The sequence below is a fragment of the Hibiscus syriacus genome, unplaced genomic scaffold (genome assembly GCF_006381635.1).
Source record: "Hibiscus syriacus cultivar Baekdansim isolate YM2019G1 unplaced genomic scaffold, ASM638163v2 tig00110882_pilon, whole genome shotgun sequence".
NCBI lineage: Eukaryota > Viridiplantae > Streptophyta > Magnoliopsida > Malvales > Malvaceae > Hibiscus > Hibiscus syriacus.
Genome location: NW_024062896.1, coordinates 321509 through 343547, shown reverse-complemented (window position 1 = coordinate 343547; position 22039 = coordinate 321509). Strand labels below are relative to the sequence as shown.

Below are 22039 nucleotides of genomic sequence, written 5' to 3'. Positions count from 1 at the left end.
CATGCTTGATCCCTATTAGTGCATGTTTTCCCCTATAAATATCCTCTTTAAAACTCATTGGGAAGAACACTATAATTTATTCTCTTAAGTTTGACTGCCATCAGACATGGAGATGGACAATGTAGCCAAGTTTCTTCAAGGCAAGACTATATTAGTCACTGGTGCAACTGGATTTTTGGCAAAGGGTACTACTCTTACTCTCTCTTCCTTAAGCTAACGCAGGTTATTACTAACATTTAATGATTCAACCATGGCTTCTAGTCCTTGTGGAGAAGATATTAAGGCTTCAACCAGATGTGAATAAGCTCTATCTTCTTGTGAGGGCTTCAGATGAAAAGTATTGTAAGGCTAACCAGGCTTCTTCAATTAATGGAGAAGTTGGCAACCTTGTTGTTTCCCGATCTAGGAGAGACACCAAATGCTACACGTTGAATTGAAAGTAATATGCAAAAATTAAAGAAAGAAATGATTAAAATAAAATATGAAAGAAGAAAGGAAATGATAAGAAAAGAAAAGGGATATAAATGTTATCAAAGATGGCTGCGGAAGTATTATAAAAGAATCCTTCAAGAATAGATGAATTCGACCTCCAAATAATGTTGATAGACGAATGCCTTGATGATGATTGAAGGATAATTTAATGGTGAAAAGATGAAGATGGCAATGGAATGGTAATGGGATTGGCGTGAAGGTGATGGACTATGGTGATGTTATAGGCGTGAAAAATGGTGATGGAAGATAGTGATGAACAGATAGTATCTTATAAAACTAAGAAGGAACCAATGCTATAAAGGAGCAAAGACCAATTTCTTATAAGTTTTATAAGGGATGGTATGAAAGGACTTTGACCCACTAGTTATAGAAACTAGGAACCAGAAGTATCAATGAAAGGGATGACGCCACAAACTTAAGAATTAAGCTTGCTTAATCGATATAGTTCTAAAAAGAACTTGAAGAGAGAATAATCTCACAAAGAGTTTAATTTGTCTTTACAAATGAATGCCAAAGCATATTTATAGGTTTGTAAAGGCTTGGACGAATAGATATATGCCTTTTCGACAAAGTACATGTCTTAAAACGAAAATAAATGATGCTTGGATGAGGGGAGATGTCTTTGGCCGAATGATTCTATTGTCTCTTCATCTTGGCGCCAATTTGAAACAAGATGATACTTTGGCCGAATGGTTAGAAGCCTCTTCATTTTGGCACCTATTTCATCCACATGCATGGCACATGTGTGGGCTGTACATGAGACACTCACATGGGCGACATAGGGGCTTATGGTGTGGCTTCTTTTTGGCGTGAATTTGAGCAACAACTTAGGCGTGACTTGGCATCAAACTTGCATCTAGGTGACATGGCATCAATGGGGCAGCAACTAATTATGAAAGGTCATATTTGTGTGAGACAACCTTTCATTATTTGAGCTACTTCCCATGAGTTTGAGCTGAAGCTGAGCTGGCCATAGATGAATGACATGTGTATAAGTCATAGGACAGCTCCTTGTGAAAAAGGCACTTCTCGGAATGGAAACTCTTCACGAAAAGGTACGAATTCACAAAATTCGACCTAGACCATATTTGTAGTGCTCTGTGTGGTGAAGATGATGGTGCAACTCTCCAGCTGAAAAGAGGTCTCTAGCTAGCTCAAAATTCCAGCTCAAGTGAGCTATGAGCTCGGAGGTCAGCTGGCAACTTTGTCCCAAAATGTTCTTGAGTTATCCTGGAGTTATCCTAGTCACTTTTCCTTAGCTCGTTGACTCCAATGCTAGCTTTAAGTCAGCTCCCATCATGTGGCCGAACATGTATATACAAAATAAATCATTTTTTAGCTAAATAATATAAGATATAAATATATAAATATGTGGTTCATAACAATAACTTCATACATTCATAATATCATCATCATAACTATAAATATAATGTATGTAAACTATTATCATAACTATGGTATAAAGAAAGATTAAGTTAAAGAAAATCCCCCTTTGATTATTGAGAAAGGTTGGAGATGCAAGTCCATTTTTGATGCTGAATCGGATCACATCATCCCCCTTCTTTAAAGCGATTTGTCCTCAAATCAAAGGGTGGTTTCTTTTCAACGTTCCTCCATTCCATAGTTGTTGTTTCGTCAGAAATTGGGATCCCTTCTTTAGGCTCTTGAATGAGATATGCCCATGTAATTTTTCTTTGAATGTTTAGGTCCCTTGATATCCCAAAAGTAGAGTCTCTTAATACTCCAATAGGCATGATCATTGAATCCTCATAGGTCATGTCCATTGATTCTTCTAAAGACACATCCTTTGAATGAAAAATGGTGTTCTTTTGCTGCTCAATGGACACATCTTTTGTATTCCCAAAGGTCACTTCTCCTAAACATTCCTTTTGGCAAATGGTGTCTCTTGGTACAACCTGCAAGTCAAAGAAACAATCTACATTTTCAAAGTTAGAATAATCATCTTCAACCTTGTATTCTATCAATAGGCATTCTTGAATCAAGCACTTTGAGGAATAAACACTTGTTCTCGGATCAGTTTTCTCCATGGTTGTTGCCTTTCCTTTCCTTATAGCCTCAACATTTTGCTTCATTTTGGCTTGATCATTCTGGACTTGTTTAGGCGTTAAAGGAGTAAGGATAATCTTCTTCCCTTTATGGCTGAACGAGTATTAATTGGTAAAACAATCATGAATAGTCCTTTTGTCGTATTACCATGGCCTCCCAAGAAGTAGATGGCTAGCGTGCATAGGGACAACATCACACATAACCACATCTTTGTATTTGCCAATGGAAAAAGGAATTATCACTTGTTTGCTAACGTTGAGTTCTCCTCGTTCATTGAGCCACTGCAACTTATATGGATTCAGGTGCTTCATTGTTTTCAAACCAAGCTTTTCCACCATTATTGTACTGGCCACATTAGTACAACTTCCACCATCTATAATAACAAAGCATACCTTTTCATTCACATGGCATCGGGTATGGAATATGTTTTCTCGCTGTGAATTGTCTTCCGTAACTTGAAGATTCAAACTTCTTCTAATTACCAAGGCTTCTCCTCCATCAACCTGATCTGCAAGAGTTATTTCTTCATTGATTTCAGTATGTATCTCTTCTTCTTTTTCAGATTCAGATTCTATTTCACCATTTCCAAGTAAGAGCATGGTGTTTCTGTTAGGACATTGTGTAGCTACGTGGCCCCTTCTAAGACATTTAAAGCATTTAATGTCTCTTGTACGTTTAGTGATTTGCTTTCCTCGGTTGGGGTCTTTACTTACTTGCTGAGTCTTTGAAGATTCGACTTGTTCTTTAACAGGAGGAGGAGTAGGTATCTTTATGTTTGGACTCCATTTTGATGGTGTGGGTGCAATATTGCGAGATGTATGTCTCCTCTTTAGTTGTCTTTCAATCGTCATTGCCATTTGCACCATTTCATCTAATTCGATGTAATGATACAATTCTAAGGTATTGGCAATTTCGGGATTAAGTCCAGCAAGGAATCTCGCTATAGTTGCTTCACGATCCTCCTCAATGTTAACTCGGATCATTGCCACTTCCATCTCTTTGTAGTAGTCCTCCACACTCTTATGGCCTTGTTTAAGATTCTGTAACCTTTGAAACAAGTCACGGTGATAGTGAACAGGAATGAATCGTTTCCGCATAATACCTTTCATTTCAAGCCAAGTTGAGACCGGTCGTTCTCCATTCCTCCTTTGGTTCAAGGTAAGTTGATCCCACTATATTAAAGCATAGTCTATGAACTCCATGGCTGCCAATCTCACTTTCTTCATTTCGGAATAGTTGTGGCAACTAAAAACATGTTCCACTTTTCTTTTCCCATTCGAGATAAGCTTCAGGATCAGTTTTTCCTTGAAATTGAGGAATTTTGATCTTGATATTACTCAGATTGTCATCAACAATGGCACGTCTAGGGCCTTGGAATGCTACTTGTTCTCCCTCGTCAAAATTTTCTTGAACATCTTCTTCTGGAGGTGGTGGTGGTTGTTGTCTTCTAGGGACTCCATTATTATGGCCTGGTGGTAGATCCTGGCGTTGATCTATCTTTTCATGAAGAGCATCAAACTCTTCACGAAACATTCTCATCATTTCGCCAATGAGTGCCTGTATTTATAAGTTTGGTGTTCCTGTATTTTTCTCTGGGGCTTTGAGACATGGTTAGTGCAAATAAAATGAATTGAAAACCTTACCAGTACACTCACAAAACCTCACTTGATCTCTCCAAGAAAATTTCAGATTGCACTCCACTCACTCTCGTGTTTGCACTCGGGGATATATTCTTGGCTTTTTTGATCCCCCTTCTGATCTCACCCTCTCATTTGCCTTTTTCCGCTCGATTCTCTCTTGTGGGTCCTTTTTAAGAACTAACTCAAGATTAAGCAAGTTTCTTTAGTTTGTGTGTCGGCTTAGAATGGTTAGGAATAGAAATGGTTATGATAGGGGTAGGATAGAAAAAAAGGTTAAGAAAATGATATGGTAATGAAATAGGAAAAGATGAAAGAAAATGAAATAAAATAGTAAGAAAGTGAATATAACTTACAACTCAAGTTGCAACACTTACTATCTTCCTTTATATGAAACAACAAGGATACCTCCTTCTAGTTTGTTGTTTGGGGCAGATTGTATTGTGCTTCTCTTTGAGTGTAATTTGCAAATTGCTTCTTTTCGTTTTCGTTTTCTTCTTTTTCTTTTCTTTTGCACTCCAAATTTGTTGTAGGAGTCTTTTTCTTTCTCTTTTTGTTTTTCTTCTTTCTTTTTATTTTTGTTGCTTTTGTTATAGCACTTGATTGTCAATCCACCAAAGCTCTGATACCACTTGATGTAAGGTTAACCAGGCTTCTTCAATTAATGGAGAAGTTGGCAACCTTGTTGTTTCCCGATCTAGGAGAGACACCAAATGCTACACGTTGAATGGAAAGTAATCTACAAAAATTAAAGAAAGAAATGATTAAAATAAAATATGAAAGAAGAAAGGAAATGATAAGAAAAGGAAAGTGATAGAAATGTTATCAAAGATGGTTGCGGAAGTATTATAAAAGAATCCTTCAAGAATAGATGAATTCGACCTCCAAATAATGTTGATAGACGAATGCCTTGATGATGATTGAAGGATAATTTAATGGTGAAAAGATGGAGATGGCAATGGAATGGTAATGGAATTGGCGTGAAGGTGATGGACTATGGTGATGTTATAGGCGTGAAAAATGGTAATGGAAGATGGTGATGAACAGATAGTATCTTATAAAACTAAGAAGGAACCAATGCTATAAAGGAGCAAAGACCCGTTTTTTATAAGTTTTATAAGGGATGGTATGAAAGGACTTTGACCCACTAGTTATAGAAACTAGGAACCAGAAGTATCAATGAAAGGGATGACGCCACAAACTTAAGAATTAAGCTTGCTTTTAATCGATATAGTTCTAAAAAGAACTTGAAGAGAGAATAATCTCACAAAGAGTTTAATTTATCAAAGGGTTAAGAAAATGATAAGGCAATGGAATAAGAATAGATGAAAGAATAAGAAAATGAAATAGAGAGAAAATGAAGATAACTTACAACTCAAGTTGCAACACTTACCATCTTCATTCACAAGAAACAACAAGGATACCTCCTTTAAGTTTATGTTGGGCAGATTGTAATATGCTTCTCTTTGAGTGTACTTTGCAACTTGCTTCTTTCTTTTCCTTAAGCTAACGCAGGTTATTACTAACATTTAATGATTCAACCATGGCTTCTAGTCCTTGTGGAGAAGATATTAAGGCTTCAACCAGATGTGAATAAGCTCTATCTTCTTGTGAGGGCTTAAGATGAAAAGTCTGCCACACAACGTTTGTATAATGAGATATATATGAAACTGTAAGATACATAATATATCTGATAGTCATATGAGGTAGAAAATTTGTATACAGATCATAAGCACAGAATTGTTCAGGATTCTTCGCAATCATTGGGATTCGAAATTCGATCACTTGATATCAAGTAAGGTGATAGCTGTGGCTGGTGATGTCTCTTCTGAAAACTTGGGAGTGATAGACTCAAATTTATGAGAAAAAATGTGGAATGAAATAGAAATTATTGTAAATGCAGCTGCCACAACTGACTTTAATGAAAGGTAGTTTAGATTTCTGTTTAGATGCCTTAATGTTGATTAACGCTCGCTAATAGTTCTTTAATTTACAATAAAAATAACTCATGCAATAGACAAATTTACAATAAAAATAACATATAATTCTCCATGAAGTTTTAATCTTCATCTTATTTTTTCTTCCATTTTGAAGGTACGACGTTGCGTTAAACATCAATACATTTGAATCTTTTAATGGGGAAAACTGAATGGGTGGCCGAATACATATGTATTTACAAAGGCAATGGGAGAGATGATTTTAGGGAACTTCAATGGGGATTTTCCTCTTGTTATTATACGCCCTACCATGATTTCAAGTACTTATAAACAACCATTCCCTGGCTGGATTGAAGGCCTTCGGTATTCAACACAAATTCAAATTCAAAATATTATGATTATTCATAGTTCCTTCTAATATTTGCATGATGGATGAGTACTTGATGCATTGTGAATATATAATTTTATCCAACATCAATAAATAAGATGTTATATTACCAATGACGGATTTTATGATATATGTAGAACCATTGATAGCGTTATTATGAGTTATGGCAAAGGGAGATTAACATACTTTCTTGGCAACCTTAACTCTGCCCTTGATGTGGTAAGAAGTTTTATTATTATTATTATTATTATTATTATTATTATTATTATTATTATTATTATTATTATTTTCCGAATTTATTCCTTTAATAGACATAAATAATTATGGGTAAATTATGCAAATGACCACTTAACTATGAGGTTGGTGTCGATATGACCATCATACTCTTAATTTTGGTAATATGACCACATAACTATTTAAATGGTTTTAATGTAGCCACTTGTTGTTACAAAACAAACTTCATAGCTGATGAGGATCTCCGTCAGTCAATAACAACCAAATCAGTTACACCATTTGTTTTGTAACAGTGGGTGACCACATGGAACTCACTTAAACAGTTATGTGGTCATGTTGCTAAAATTAAAAGTATGGTGATCATATCGACACAACCCTCATAGTTACATGGTCATTTGAGTAGTTTACCCATAACTAAAATTGGAAATGGAAAATATGAATTAGAATTTCAAATTATATATGCAGATACCGGTCGATATGGTGGCGAATGCCATGGTTGTGGCTATGGAAGCTCATTATGCAAATCATTGATATTCTCATGGGAACATTTACCATATCAATTCTTCGTACAGAAATCTATGAAATTGTCAGATCTTCGAAAGTTCATATGTTGTTATTTCACTAAAATCCCATGGATTGATACAAATGGGAAGATAGTAAAAGTTGGTAATTTTACGATGATTAGCAGAGCTTATCTATTTTTTCTAAGCATGCAACTCATGTACGTGCTCCCACTCAAGGTTTGTCATTCTTATATCAACTTATTCCCTTTGTCACACTACTATAGTTTTTAACTTCCATTTTCATTTCTTCATGTTTCTAATCTGAATGTTCAGGTGCTCTATTTGATGAATATACTTAGTGGTCAATTTTTCAAGAAAGTTTACACAAAACATGAACGTAAAGTCAAGTCCGTAATGCGATTAGCAGAACTTTACAAACCTTATGTGTTATTCAAAGGAATGTAAGTACGTGTTTTGCAGTTGTATTAATTATTGGGTAAATTACTCATTTAGTATCCCGTCGTTTAAAATTTAACGGTGATGCAAAAACAGATTTGATTGCAGAAATTTAGAGAAGCTGCAAAAGATGGCTGAAGAAAGAGGGATAAATATGGCTGAATTTGGATTCGATTCCAAAAGTATTGACTGGAAGGATTATATAATGAATATTCACATTCCAGGCCTTTTCAAGTATGTAATTAGGTCTCGACTAGCATCATCCTAGTAGGGTGCATTTTCTTTGATTACTAATCTGGAATGTATAATTGAACATATATTAATAAAAGACATAAAACGCTTGATCAGAACTTAATGAATTTATAAACATGGATACCCAAGTTCACAATTATTGTAATTATTAAAAGTGTTTTAAGAAAATGAACCTACTAATTTATTGTTTCATTTCAAAATACGAATAAAACTTTATGCATGTTCTCAATGTAATCATGTATGAAAAATATTGATAATAGTGTAAATTCTTAAAATAATAATTTAAAACAAATAGGTTACTCACCGTTAACCAGTAACATAAGGCTGATGTGACATGTTAAGTTAAATTATTTGACACTAATAGACCAACCTTTGACTCATTTAATTAAAAAATATCATTTGAAAAAACTTGTTCATCAATTCAGAAACCTCTTTAAATGATAACATTTAAAGGTGGAAGCAAGAGAACATTTACAATCCTTCTTCCAAAGATGGAGGGAGGATTATGGTGTTTGAAAGTGGAAGCAAAATGAACATCGATTCTACTTGAAGCCTTAGCCTTGTCATTTTCTTTAAGCTATTCTTAAACTTATTCTTAATACCCAGATTTCTTAAGTTGAAATTGAGAAAATTCAGATTTGGATTTGATTAAAAGGAAGAAGTAAGCTAGCAAAATAATATTTCTTCCCGGAAAGCAAATCGTTGACTGCAGTCTGATTGCTAACGAAGTCATTGACGGACTGTTGAAAAAAAAGAAAGAAGTTGTGCTGATCAAAGCAGATTTTAGCAAAGCTTACGATACGGTTAATTGGCAGTTTTTAAACTTGATTCTTAAGAAAATGGGGTTCGGCAAAAGATGGAGAAAATTAGTTTCCCCTACTATCGCTGTCCTTGTTAATGGTTGTCCGACAAATAGTTTCTCTATCAAGAGGGGCCTTAGACAAGGCTGTCCGCTTTCGCCTTTGCTCTTCAACATTGTTGGCGAGGCGCTCAGCGGTATGTTAAAGAAGGCTTCGGAATTTGGTCTTTGTTGTGGTGTAGAAATTGGGACTTGTGGTTTTGCTTTATCTCATATTCAATTTGCCGATGACTTGCTCATTTTTTCTACTCCAAATCCGTTGTCAATTCTAAACTTTAATCGAGTGCTAAAAATATTTGAAGTTGTTGCAGGTCTGAAGTTAAACATGGGCAAAACTAAACTGTTTGACATCAATTTGGAAGAAAGTAGAGTTAGGCGTTGGGTAGATTCGATTCACTGTGGTTAGGCAGTGCTTCCATCGACATATTTGGGGCTGCCGCTTGGGCATCAGAAAAACTCAAAGTCTCTCTGGAATCCCATTTTGGATAAAGTTAATAGCCGACTTCAAAGCTGGAAAGGTAAAATGCTTTCTTTGGGGGAGGCTTACTCTTATCAAATCTGTCCTAGCTAATTTTCCGGTCTACTACATGTCCATTTTTCCTATCCCGAAGTCCATTGCTGATAAGATTAATAGATGCATTGAATTTTGTGTGGAATGCTAAGTCGGATAGGAGTATTCATTGGATTAAGTGGGAAATATTTGTAAACCGAAATCTCATGGGGGATTGGGTTTTTTTGACATAAAAATTAGAAACCGTTCCCTGCTTAATAAATGGATTTGGAGTTTAGTGTGGAGAATGATTGTTTATGGAGGAAAACTATTGTTGCTATGTATAATTATGACCAAGATGATATCATTCCAAAAGCTGTAAAAATTAGACATTCTTCTTGGGTGTGGCGTAACATTGTGAATCCAAGTGGGTCTACGGATCCTGACTTTATAGTTGAATTGAGATGTGTTATGGGCAATGGGAATAAGATCGATTTCTGGTCAGATTTTTGGACAGAAAAAATCTCTCTTAAAATCTCGTTTCCGAGAATATACAGTTTAGCAATTAAAAAAGAATGAAGGATCAAGGATTTCGGATGTTGGGTCCATGTAGATGGGAATGGAGGATTGACCTGAGAAGAATTATATTTGAATGGGAAATTTCAATCTGGAATGAATTTAGGCTTGTTCTGATAGAGCGGTTAGTGCTACTCAAAGTCCTGACAGAGTGATTTGGTCTGGAGCGCATGATGGACATTATAATCAGAAAGCATTCTGTTTTAATGTTTCTTCTGATGCTAATTTGGAAGATCCAATTTGGAGGCTGGTCTGGTATAAATTTATTCCGCCTAAAGTTGCCGCTTTTGTGTGGAAAGCAGTACATCTTAGGCTGTCGGTAATGCTATAGCTGGCGAAAAGAGGCGTTAATTGTAATGATCTGTGTCGCTGCATTTTGCAATTCTGAGCTAGAAGCGATCAACCATGTTCTTTGTCATTGCATTGTAGTATGAGAAGTTTGGCAACGTTGGTGTAGCGTGTGGAATGTTAATTTCGTGTTTCCCATGAATGTAAAACAACTGTTAGAGGTATGGTTTGCTATGAGCATTAGGAGGAAAGTGCGGGAGATATGGCGCATTGGGTTTTTTGGTTTGATTTGGACAATTTGGAACTGCAGAAATAAAACCAGATTCAAAGGCCTGTCTTTTACTGCAGATCAGATTTTTGACAATGCTTTGCTTCAGATAGGGATTTGGGTGAATTACTTATGGCCGAGATTGGTTCCAATGGTGATTGATTTTGTCCAAAATCCAGTAGCAATCGTTCGTGGCGTAGGCTAATGGAGTTCGTTAAGTGCCGCGCTTATAGGTCTGCGTTTCCAGTATACGATGTTTTGCATGGTCACTGTTTCTGTTTTGAGTATGAACCTGTGTTACTGTTTTTCCTTATTATTTCTTTTGTCCGGTCTTGCACCCAGACTAGTTTGGTGTCTGCTTTCAATGTTTGTTTTGTTTTCAAAGTGGTTCGGCTGGGGCTTGTCCCACGCTATGCTGCTCATTTCTGCTTGTATGTAAGGGCTGCAATTTTGACCCTTCCACCCCACGGCATACTCTTTTTCTCTAAGTAGGAGTAGAGAGGTTTTTTAATAAGGCATCGAGGTGCTTACTTTGTTTATGCTATAATACAAAGTAACCTTTACAAAAAAAAAATCTCTCATTTTCTTTTGCTTTTTTCAATGATATTTTTTAAATTCAATGAATCAAGGGTCGGTCAATTAGTGTCAAATAAGTTAATTTAACATGTCACATCAGACTATTATTATTGGGTTAACAGCGAGTGATCAATTTATTATAAATCGATAATATTAGTGATTAATTTATTACTTTTGAAACTTCAATGGAAAAACGAAAACTACTCAAACATTACTAACCATTTTTGTAGTTTACCCTTTTATAATTTAACAGTACATAATTAAACAAATAATAATAAAAATAATTAACATTATTTTCGATTATCTTTATTTCCCCGCCGTCCTTCAACAATTTTTTTTGGGTTCAATGTACAATTACTTAAATTACTCTTTATATTTTTTTCAGAAAATTAATTCGCTCTCGTACAAAAGTACAAAAGGTTGGTATTTTATTATATTTACACCGAAAAAATACAAACTCTAAGAAAAACTAGCTATTTTTAGGATAAATTATACTATAGCTCATTCAATTAATTGTAAAACTATAAATGGGTAGCTAAATTCTAAAAGTTACAAATAAGTCAATTAGTTAATAACTTTTTGAAATTTAATAACTTATTTGTTGTTTTACAAATAAAAGAGTGACAATACAATATGACTTGACGTGGTCATATTGAATTACTTTTAGGGTGTGTTTGGTTCACGGAATATAAGATTACCAGGGGGAATAAAAGATTACAAGGAAATAGGATTACTGGAATGTTGTATTTTGTGTTTGGTTGGTTTAGCAGGAATTTAAGATTATCATGTTTGGTTAAAGGAATAAAAGATTATTGGAATGTATATTTGATCAAATTGTCCGTATTATATATTTGTTTTTTTAACAAGTTGGAAAATATTTATATATTTTCTTTAAAAAAATTTAAATTCGTAAAATTTATATAATTTTTTTACAAAATTGAAAATATAAAAAGGTTTAATGAAAGGGTAAAATTTTATTTTAACTCCTGAACTTCATATAAAATTTTAATTATAGATTTTTTTGTAAATCTAAAATAGTTTAAGGATAAATTTGTAATTTAACCTTCGTAGAATTTTTATTATTCAATGACAGAATAAGGATATTTTTTAAAGAATTTTTTTAAGGGCATTTTAGTCCAAAACGCTGGTAATCCAGCAATACCTAAGGAAAGAGAGGTAATGACATTCTCGGTAATATACCCCAAAAAATCCACTATTGGTAATGTAAGATTACCGAGAATGACATTCCCTGCCAACCAAACAGGGGAATGTGGATTCCATTCCCATGGGAATCTCACATTCCCCCAACCAAACACACCTTTAGGGTAAACTACAAAAGAGACCACTAAATTATGGTCAAAAATCAATTTGACCACCGAAGTTTCAAATGAATCAATTAGACCACCCAACTATTTAAACGTTTCAATCAAGCCACCAGCCGTTAATTTTTAACAAAGGTGATGACGTGTCCGTTAATAAAATTAGCATAATTCTATATTTGGTCTTTAATATTTACACATTCCATCATTTTAGTCGCTATTTTAATTCAATTAAACTAATTTAACTATCCAATTAAAACATGACACTTGTTAATACATGATTGGAAGTTTTATTTATGAATTTTAAGTTATTTAATTAAATGATTTTTCTATCCAATCAGGTGGTGACACATGTCACCACCCAATTGAAATGAAAATAAAGGGACAAACTTGCGCTCAAGGAGACTCGAACCTATGTCTGTGGGGGATAAAGTAATCAGACGCCCAAACCATTTAACCAAATTAAAATTACAACAATTTGTATTTGTCTTTTAAAGGTTTGTTAATGATAAAAGAATTAAACAAATTATTTAATTAAATAATTTAAAATTCATAAATAAAACCTTCCAATCACGTATTGACACATGTCACGTTCTAATTGGATAGATAAATTTATTTAATTGAATTAAAATAGTGTGTAACACCCCAATTTAGAGGCTAAATTTTAGGAATTTTAAAGTATTAAATTTAAAGTGGTATTTTGGAAGAAATTGATAATTAAATTGTAAAATCGTAAAGTTCGCATATCATTTTATAAAGTGTAAGAAATTCAGTGGCTAAACTCTTAATTTACCCATTTTTATTTTGGACAGAATTATAACCCTCTTTCCCGTATGTTTCTGCAGAATTTTCTCATTTTATCTCCTCCAGTTAACCCACCTTGATCTCCAATCTATTCATCGTCTGACCACCATTCGACGAACTGAAACCACTATTGTGTTCGTTGTCGACCGATGAACAAAACCCCTCAAACCTTTCATCGTGAATCAGCGTCGTTTGTCGTAAATTTCAACCAGAAGTATCATCGGTTTTAATTCAATCTCCGTTGGTTGTTTATCGATTCACGTCGATCCGACCACCCGTTTTCGATACCTCCCGTACTATAGTATTCCTTGCATCGTTCTGAGTCCATCGGTGTTCTCCGTGTCTCCATCGTCGCCAGTGCGTAGAGGGGTGAGAAAGTCAAGGTTCCAACGTTTCGGAATCGAGCTCTCCACCGTTCAAAATAGTGAACCAAGCTTGGTATGTGTCTTAAAATGCCTTAAAATAATTTTAAGAAATTTTTCGGACACCATAGCACTGTTCACGTGCCCCTATGCACCACCCCTGCGAGTGGGGGAGCTTCGGAAACTGTTGGGGCAGTTTGACCCAGTTTTGACCCGACCTGTTGACCGTTGACTTTGATCGAAAAAGTTAAAAATTTCGAAAAACCATATTCTATATTACTCGAAGTCCTGAGTCCGATTCCGAAGTTCGTTTTTCAAAATTCGAGCTCGAAAGCTTCGAAATTGTTAGTCAAACCCGTTGACTTTAACTTTAACCAAAAAGTCAAAATTTTCGAAAAGTCATATTTTATGTTTTTCGACGTCCTGAATCTGAATCTGAATCTGAAGTCTGTTTTGCCAAATTCAAACCTGATAAGTTGGTTTTTCCTTGATTTATCAATAGATTCGATCCGTTTTTCGTAATTAAGCTCCATTTTTTATTATATTTCTATACATATGTATCTGATGAATTATTGGAAGTTGATTTCAAGATCGAGGGGGTTTGAATAAAGTTTAAATGGTCGATCAGTATGTTACAGAAATCGAGGTAATACATTACTACCTCTTTATGCTTTATGGAACATGTTGATAATGGATAAATGCATGAATGTATATGATTGGTCTATTATGCCTGTTTGATTATGGATGGATTCGAACCGAATACAGTTTAAGTGATAAATTAGTTAAGATTCTACTGAATTACAAGTCCTGTGATTACGTGATAAAGGAATCAGTCCTTAATATGTAAATTATAATTTATCTCATTAAAGAAACTTGGATAATAAATTATGAGAATTCTTCGATTAGGTAAAATTACGAAAATACCCTTATATTGTAATAAGGACAATAATTGACTCTGTAAGTTGGATAAGAATTTTTAAAGACATATTGATATGATGAAACCACTGATGTACAGAAAATACTGGTTTTGCTTAGGAAATCTAGATAATCGATTTCTAAATCCAAGATGGCTTGTACAAGATACTAGAAGCTTTGTTAAGGAATAATTTAAAGTTTAGAGATTATCCGGGAAAACGATTAACCCTAGAATCACTAAATTATAATTATCCTTGTTAAGAGTTTTTATATTGAAATTATCGGGTTGGGAAATTACGAAAATGACCTTGAGAGGTAAAAATAGTTCGAGTTGTCCATGAATGAGAAAGTACTTTGAGAATTCGTGCTTAACCCTATAAATTGCAGATTTAATTGTTAAAATCATGTCTTTGTATAGAAAAATCCTGATAACATGTTTGTAACATCTAAGAAGGCAGTTAACCTGAAAATCCTTGAGTTAAGAGTATATACTTAAAGAATAAATTATTTAGAGTACTCATTTATAAGGATTGTTAAAAAGGACTGGAATAGATGTTAAGTTTAAATTAAATGATAAGGTCAGACTGAAGGAAAGAATTTAAATATCATGAATCTGTAAAATGACTAAAATACCACTGGAATGGAAATGACACAAGAATATCACCAAGCTAAAAAATGATTGGATATCCTCGAGCTCTGAAAAGAATGGAATAAAACTGAGCACCAAAATGACCAAAATACCCTTATAGCCTAGAATAAGTAAATGTCTTGGATTAATTAAGGAATCCAAATAAACATGGATGTGGTACAACTCTTAAAAGTTATGGAACACATATTAAAATGGTCAACCAAAGCTAGGGCTATATCAGTACCTGAATGGCATAGATGCAATTTGAATGCTTATTTGTCTCCTTAAGTTTGGATCGATGATAATTATGGAAGTACTCAGTTTAGCTCAACTCTAAATCGTATTCGGTACTAAGAAGTGGATATTCGTTAGACAAATCAACCAAGAATACCAAATTGAACTGAACAGAAGTACATTATGTATCCAAAATTCAGAAATATTTGAATTACTCTGGAAAACTTTGAAGTAACTAGGATAGACTTGACTATTAAGTGAATTAAGTAAGCTCAATGACTGATGATTAAATAAGTGATTTGGATGAGTCTGAGAATGTTAATAACTTACATGATGTACTATCCTTATGGGCCATGGACTACAAATCAAGCACGTCAGCATTTCATGGTGTCGTTGAAACGTGGAAATGAAATAAAGACCATTGGAAAATTTATTCGTCGATGATTCTGAAGATGATCAATGGATAAGAATTTTTGGTATTAAAGAGTAAATACCCTGGAAGGACAATGAATTGACCAGTCGACAAGCATTAGTTCTGGGAGTTGTTCAAGTTGTTCGATAATTAGATCAATTGACATATTTTTGTATAAAGGTTCCTGAACACTTTACTGATACACATGAATCATAGTGTAATTCTAAAGTATCAACCTTAAATGTCGAATTAGATCGATTAGGAATTGAACCCTTCAATAGGGCCTCATTTTTTGAATCCGATCAAATTACATCAATTTCATGTTATCCATTCTGATAACTACTAAGTGTCTCTGAGAAATACTTGGATATCCTAGTGTGTTCCACATGCACTACATGACGATTTTATATGTTTTTAAATGAGTTTCACCGAAATTATTGATTTACGGGTTTATGAACCATGACAACATGTTATATGTTTTCTATTTATGGATTTCACCGAAAAATATGAATTATTCTTGATTTATGACATCATTGAATCTACTGGTTTTATGAACTATGGTTACTTGAAATATATTATCGGGTTTCCTATTTTCACTGGAAAATATGATCTTGATAAATCATATATTGTATATTTTTATGAGACAATACCAGATATTCTGAATACAATTTATTTTAATATCTGATTTACCACATATTTTTGATATGGTTTCTGGTTACGGTATTTTTGTACATGATTTCTAAATATGGAACATTTTAATATTTTAATGGATTCATTACCGTTACCGCAGGTTCTTTTGATGTGTGCAAGGGTAAGCCTTACAATTTCCATATGTTCCTTTGTTGTGTGCAAGGGTAAGCCTTACAGTTTCCCCAGGTTCCTTTGATGTGTGCAAGGGTAAGCCTTACAGTTTCCCAGGTTCCTTTGTTGTGTGCAAGGGTGAGCGTTACAGTTTACCTAGGTTCCTTTGCTGTGTGCAAGAATAAGACCTTATAGTTTCCCAGGCTCTTTTGCTATGCACAAGGGTAAGACCTTACCGTAGCACTATTCACGCACCCCCACGCGCCGTCCCTGCGAGAAGGGGAGCTTCGAAAACTGTTGGGGCAGTTTGACACAGTTTTGACCCGACCCGTTTGACCCGATCCGTTGACCCAACCCGACCCATTCACCTGACCTGTTAAATGTTGACCATTGACCGACATTTACCGTTGACTTTGACAAAAAAAGTCAAAATTTTTGAAAAGCCATATTTTATATTTTTCGACGTCCTCAGTCTGATTCTGAAGTTCGATTTTCAAAATTCGAACCCAAAAGTCTCAAAATTATTAGTCAAACCCGTTGACTTTGACTTTGATCAAGGTTGAATTGTATCCACAAGGATAAATTTGTTCAGATTATTTTATGGAATGAGGGAGATTTCTGATGATAATGTATACTCAGCTGGTTAAGGATTTGTAGAGGACACATACCTTTGTAAAAGCTTCTTGAAGATATGATAGAATTGATTGAAGTTTCATTTCTGCAATTATGTGACATGAATGAATTTCGAGGACGAAATTTTTTTAAGGAGTGGAGAATTGTAACACCCCAATTTAGGGGATAAATTTTAGGAATTTTAAAGTATTAAATTTAAAGTGGTATTTTGGAAGAAATTAATGATTAAATTATAAAATCGTAAAGTTGGCATATCATTTTATAAAGTGCAGGAAATTCAGTGGCTAAAATCTTAATTTACTCATTTTTATTTTGGAGAGAATTATAACCCTCTTCCCTGTATGTTTTTGCAGAATTTTCTTATTTTCTCTCCTCCAGTCAATCTACTTTGATCTCCGATCTATTCACCGTCTGGCTACTGTTCGATGAACTAAAACCACCATCGTGTTCGTTGTCGACCGATGAACAAAAACCTCAGACCTTTCGTCGTAAATCGATGTCGTTTGTCGTAAATTTCAACCAGAAGTATCGTCGGTTTTAATTCAATCTCCGTTGGTTTTTCATCGATTCACGTCGATCCGACCACCCGTTTTTTACACCTCCCACACCATAGTGTTCCTTGCATCGTTCCGAGTCCACCGGTGTCCTCCGTGTCTCCGTCGTCGCCGGCGCGTGGAGGGGTGAAAACGTCAAAGCTTCCAACATTTAGGAATCGAGCTCTCCACCGTTCAAAATTATGAACCAAGGTTGGTAAGTGTCTTAAAATACCTTAAAATAATTTTAAGAAATTTTTCGGACACTGTAGCACTGTTCACGCGTGCCCATACGCCACCCCTGCGAGTGGGGGAGCTTTGGAAACTGTTGGGCAGTTTGACCTAGTTTTAACCCGACCCGTTTGACCCGATTTGATCTGACCCGTTGACCTGACTTGAGCTGTTGACCTGACCTGTTGACCGTTGACTGTTGACCGTTGACCGCCGTTGACTGTTGAGTTTGACCGAAAAAGTTAAAATTTTCGAAAAGCCATATTTTATGTTTTTCGACGTTCTGAGTCCAATTCCGAAGTCTGTTGTTCAAAATTCGATCCTGAAAGCCTCGAAATATTCAGTCAAACCCGATGACTTCGACCAAAAAGTCAAATTTTTTGAAAAGTCATATTTTATGTTTTTCGATGTCATGAATCCGAATCTGAAGTCCATTTCACCAAATGCAAACCCGGTAAGCTGTTTTTCCCTGATTTATCAACCGATTCGATTCGTTTTTCGTAATTAAGCTCCATTTTTTATGAAATTTCTATAGATATGTATCCGATGAATTATTGGAAGTTGATTTCAAGATCGAGGGCGTTTAAATAAAGTTTAAATGGTCGATCAGTATGACATAGAAATCGAGGTAATATATTAGAACCTCTTTATGCTTTATGGAACATGCTGATAATGGATAAATGCATGAATGTATATGATTGGTCTATTATGCCTGTTTGATTATGGATGGATTCGAACCAAATACGGTTTAAGTGATAAATTATTGAAGATTCTATTGAATTATAAGTCATGTGATTAAGTGATAAAGGAATCAGTCATGAATATGTAAATTATAATTTATCTCATTAAAGGTACTTGGATAATAAATTATGAGAATATTTCGATTAGATAAAATTACGAAAATACCCTTATGTTGTAATAAGGACAAGAATTGACTCTGTAAGTTGGATAATAAGTTTTAAAGACATATTGATATGATGAAACCACTGATGTGTACAGAAAATACTGGTTTTGCTTAGGAAATCTGGATAACCGATTCCTAAATCCAAGATGGCTTGTACAAGATACTAGAAGCTTTGTTAAGGAATAATTTAAAGTTTAGAGATTATCTGGGAAAATGATTAACCCCAAAATCACTAAATTATAATTACCCTTGTTAAGAGTTTTTTTAATGAAATTATCAGGTTAGAAAATTACGAAAATACCCTTGAGAGGTAAAAATAGTTCGAGTTGTCCATGAACGAGAAAGTACTTTGAAAATTCGTACTTAACCCTATAAATTACATATTTAATTGTTAAAATCATGTCTTTGTACAGAAAAGTACTGATAACCTGTTTGTAATATCTGAGAAGGCATTTGACCTGAAAATCTCCGAGTTAAGAGTATATACTTAAAGAATAAATTATTGAGAGTACTCATTTATAAGGATTGTTCGAAATGACTATAATAGATGTTAAGTTTAAATTAAATGATAAGGTCGGACTAAAGGAAAGAATATAAATATCATGAATTTTTAAAATGACTAAAATACCACTGGAATGAAAATGACCCAAGAATATCACCAAGCTCAAGAATGATTGGATATCCTCGAGTTCAGATAAGAATGGAATAAAATTGAGCTTCAAAATGATCAAAATACCCTTATAGCCTAGAATAAGTAAATGTCTTGGATTAATTAATGAATCCAAATAAACATGGATGTGGTACTTCTCTTAAAAGTTATGGAACACATATTAAACTGGTCAACCAATGCTAGGGCTATATTAGTACCTAAATGGCATAGATGTCACTTGAATGCTTGTTCATCTCCTTAAGTTTGGATCAATGATAACTATGGAATTAGTCAGCTCATCTCAACTCTAGATCGCATTCGGTACTAAGAAGTAGATATTCATTAGACAAATCAACCAAGAAGACCAAATTGAACTGAACTGAAGTACAATATGTATCTGAAATGTCTAAATTACTCTGAAAAACCTTGAAGTAACCGGGATAGACTTGACTATTAAGTGAATTAAGTAAGCTCGATGACTTATTATTAAATAATTGATTTGGATGAGTCTGGGAATGCTAATGAACTTACATGATGTACTATCCTTATGGGTCATGGACTACAAATCAAGTACGTCATCATTTCATGGTGTCGTTGAAACGTGGAAATGAAATAATGACCATTGGAAGATTTATTCGTCGATGATTCTGAAGATGATCAATGAACAAGAATTTTGGTATTAAAGAGTAAATACCCTAGAAGGACAATGAATTGACCAGTTGACAAGCATTAGTTCTGTGAGTTATTCATATCGAGTTGTTCGATAATCAAATCAATCAACATATTTTGTATAAAGGTTCCTTAACACTTTACTGATGCACATGGATCATAGTGTAATTCTAAAGTATCAACCTTAAATGTTGGATTAGATCGGTTAGCAATCGATCCCTTCAATAGGACCTCATTTTTGGAATCCGATTAAAATACATTAGTTTCATATTCTTCATTCTGATAACTACTAAGTGTCTCTGAGAAATACTTGGATATCCTAGTGTGTTCCATATGTACTACACGATGATTTTATATCTTTTAAAATGAGTTTCACCGAAATTATTGATTTACGGGTTTATGAACCATGGCAACATGTTATATGTTTTTATTATGGTTTTCACCGAAAAATATGAATTATTCTTGATTTATGACATCATGGAATCTACTGGTTTTATGAACTATGGTTACTTGAAATGTATTATCGGGTTTCCTGTTTTCACTGGAAAATATGATTTTATAAATCACATACTGCATATTTTTATGAGACAATACCTGATATTCTAAATACAGATTATTTGATATCTGATTTACCACATATTTTTATATGGTTTCTGGTTATGGTATTTTTGTACATGATTTCTAAATATGTAACATTTTTATATTTTAATGGATTAATTGTCGTTACCGCAGGTTCCTTTGCTGTGTGCAAGGGTAAGCCTTATAGTTTCTCCAGGTTCCTTTACTGTGTGCAAGGGTAAGTCTTACAGTTTCCCCATGTTCCTTTGTTGTGGCAAGGGTGAGCTTTACAGTTTTCCTAGGTTCCTTTGTTGTGTGCAAGGGCAAGACCTTATAGTTTCCCAGGCTCTTTTGCTATGTGCAAGGGTAAGACCTTACCGTTTTTGCATGCTCCTATGCTTTTTGCATAGGGTAAATATGTTTTAAAATGCTACTGTTTTAAAAAGATATGTATCTTTTTACTGGTTTGCGGGAACACACTAGATAACTTATTCTGATCTCATGAACCTAAACATTCAAAATATTTCCATCTGAACTAAATATTATCTGTTACTACCTGAAATATCAATGGGACCTCAGCTCAGCCTAAAAATCTGTATATATCTAAACCAATAAGAAAATATATGGTTATATGTATATGCACGTTCTTCAGCATTATATGGTAGTTCTGTATTACTAAGCTTTCCAAAGCTCACTCTATTACTCACCATTGCAGGTTAAAAAAATTGTACCAGTACAGTTATCGACTAAAATAAGGGAGTTCTTCTGATGTTGTTTGCAGAGTATGGTACGTGTGATTAGGGGGCATGTAATTGTATTTTGTTTTATATACGAGTTTGAAAATCTATTTTATTTCTGCATACTGATAAATCATTTTATAAGTTACATGTTTTAATTAAAGTTTTAAATTTTCTTCTATTTTTACAGTGGGTCGCTCCGGTGGCCCTAATGTGACACTCCAGATCAGATCGGGTTACCCGTATCGGTCTAAGGGGGTTACATTTAGTGGTATCAAAGCTTAGGTTGAGTTAAAATTTTCAAGATAGACCAGCTGGTCGAATATCAAAAATATGTTTGATCAGTACATGCCCCTATACTACAGTCGTACTTCTTCGAGCCGGAATTCCAAGGTTGAGTCCCTCTCTGTAACGAGCAAACCTAAGTTTTTAACCTTTAAGGCTCTACCTTTGCAAAAAGGAATATCAGTAACGTCTATCTCAATTTTGTAAAGTACCTCATGTGCCTTGTGAGAGTTACTCATCTGAGAAATTCTAACCCGACTCCGGAAATGAAATTGGGGATATGTTACAGCTCTATGAGCCTATTCTTGTAACCAAGGCTGAATTGTTTCCACAATGATAAAT

The 22039-nt window shown here is 34.4% G+C and overlaps 1 pseudogene; it reads left to right on the top strand.

The window, feature by feature from the left end:
• Nucleotides 1-106: 106 nt before the first annotated feature.
• On the top strand, nt 107-10939 carry LOC120144106 (annotated as a pseudogene).
• Nucleotides 10940-22039: the final 11100 nt, after the last annotated feature.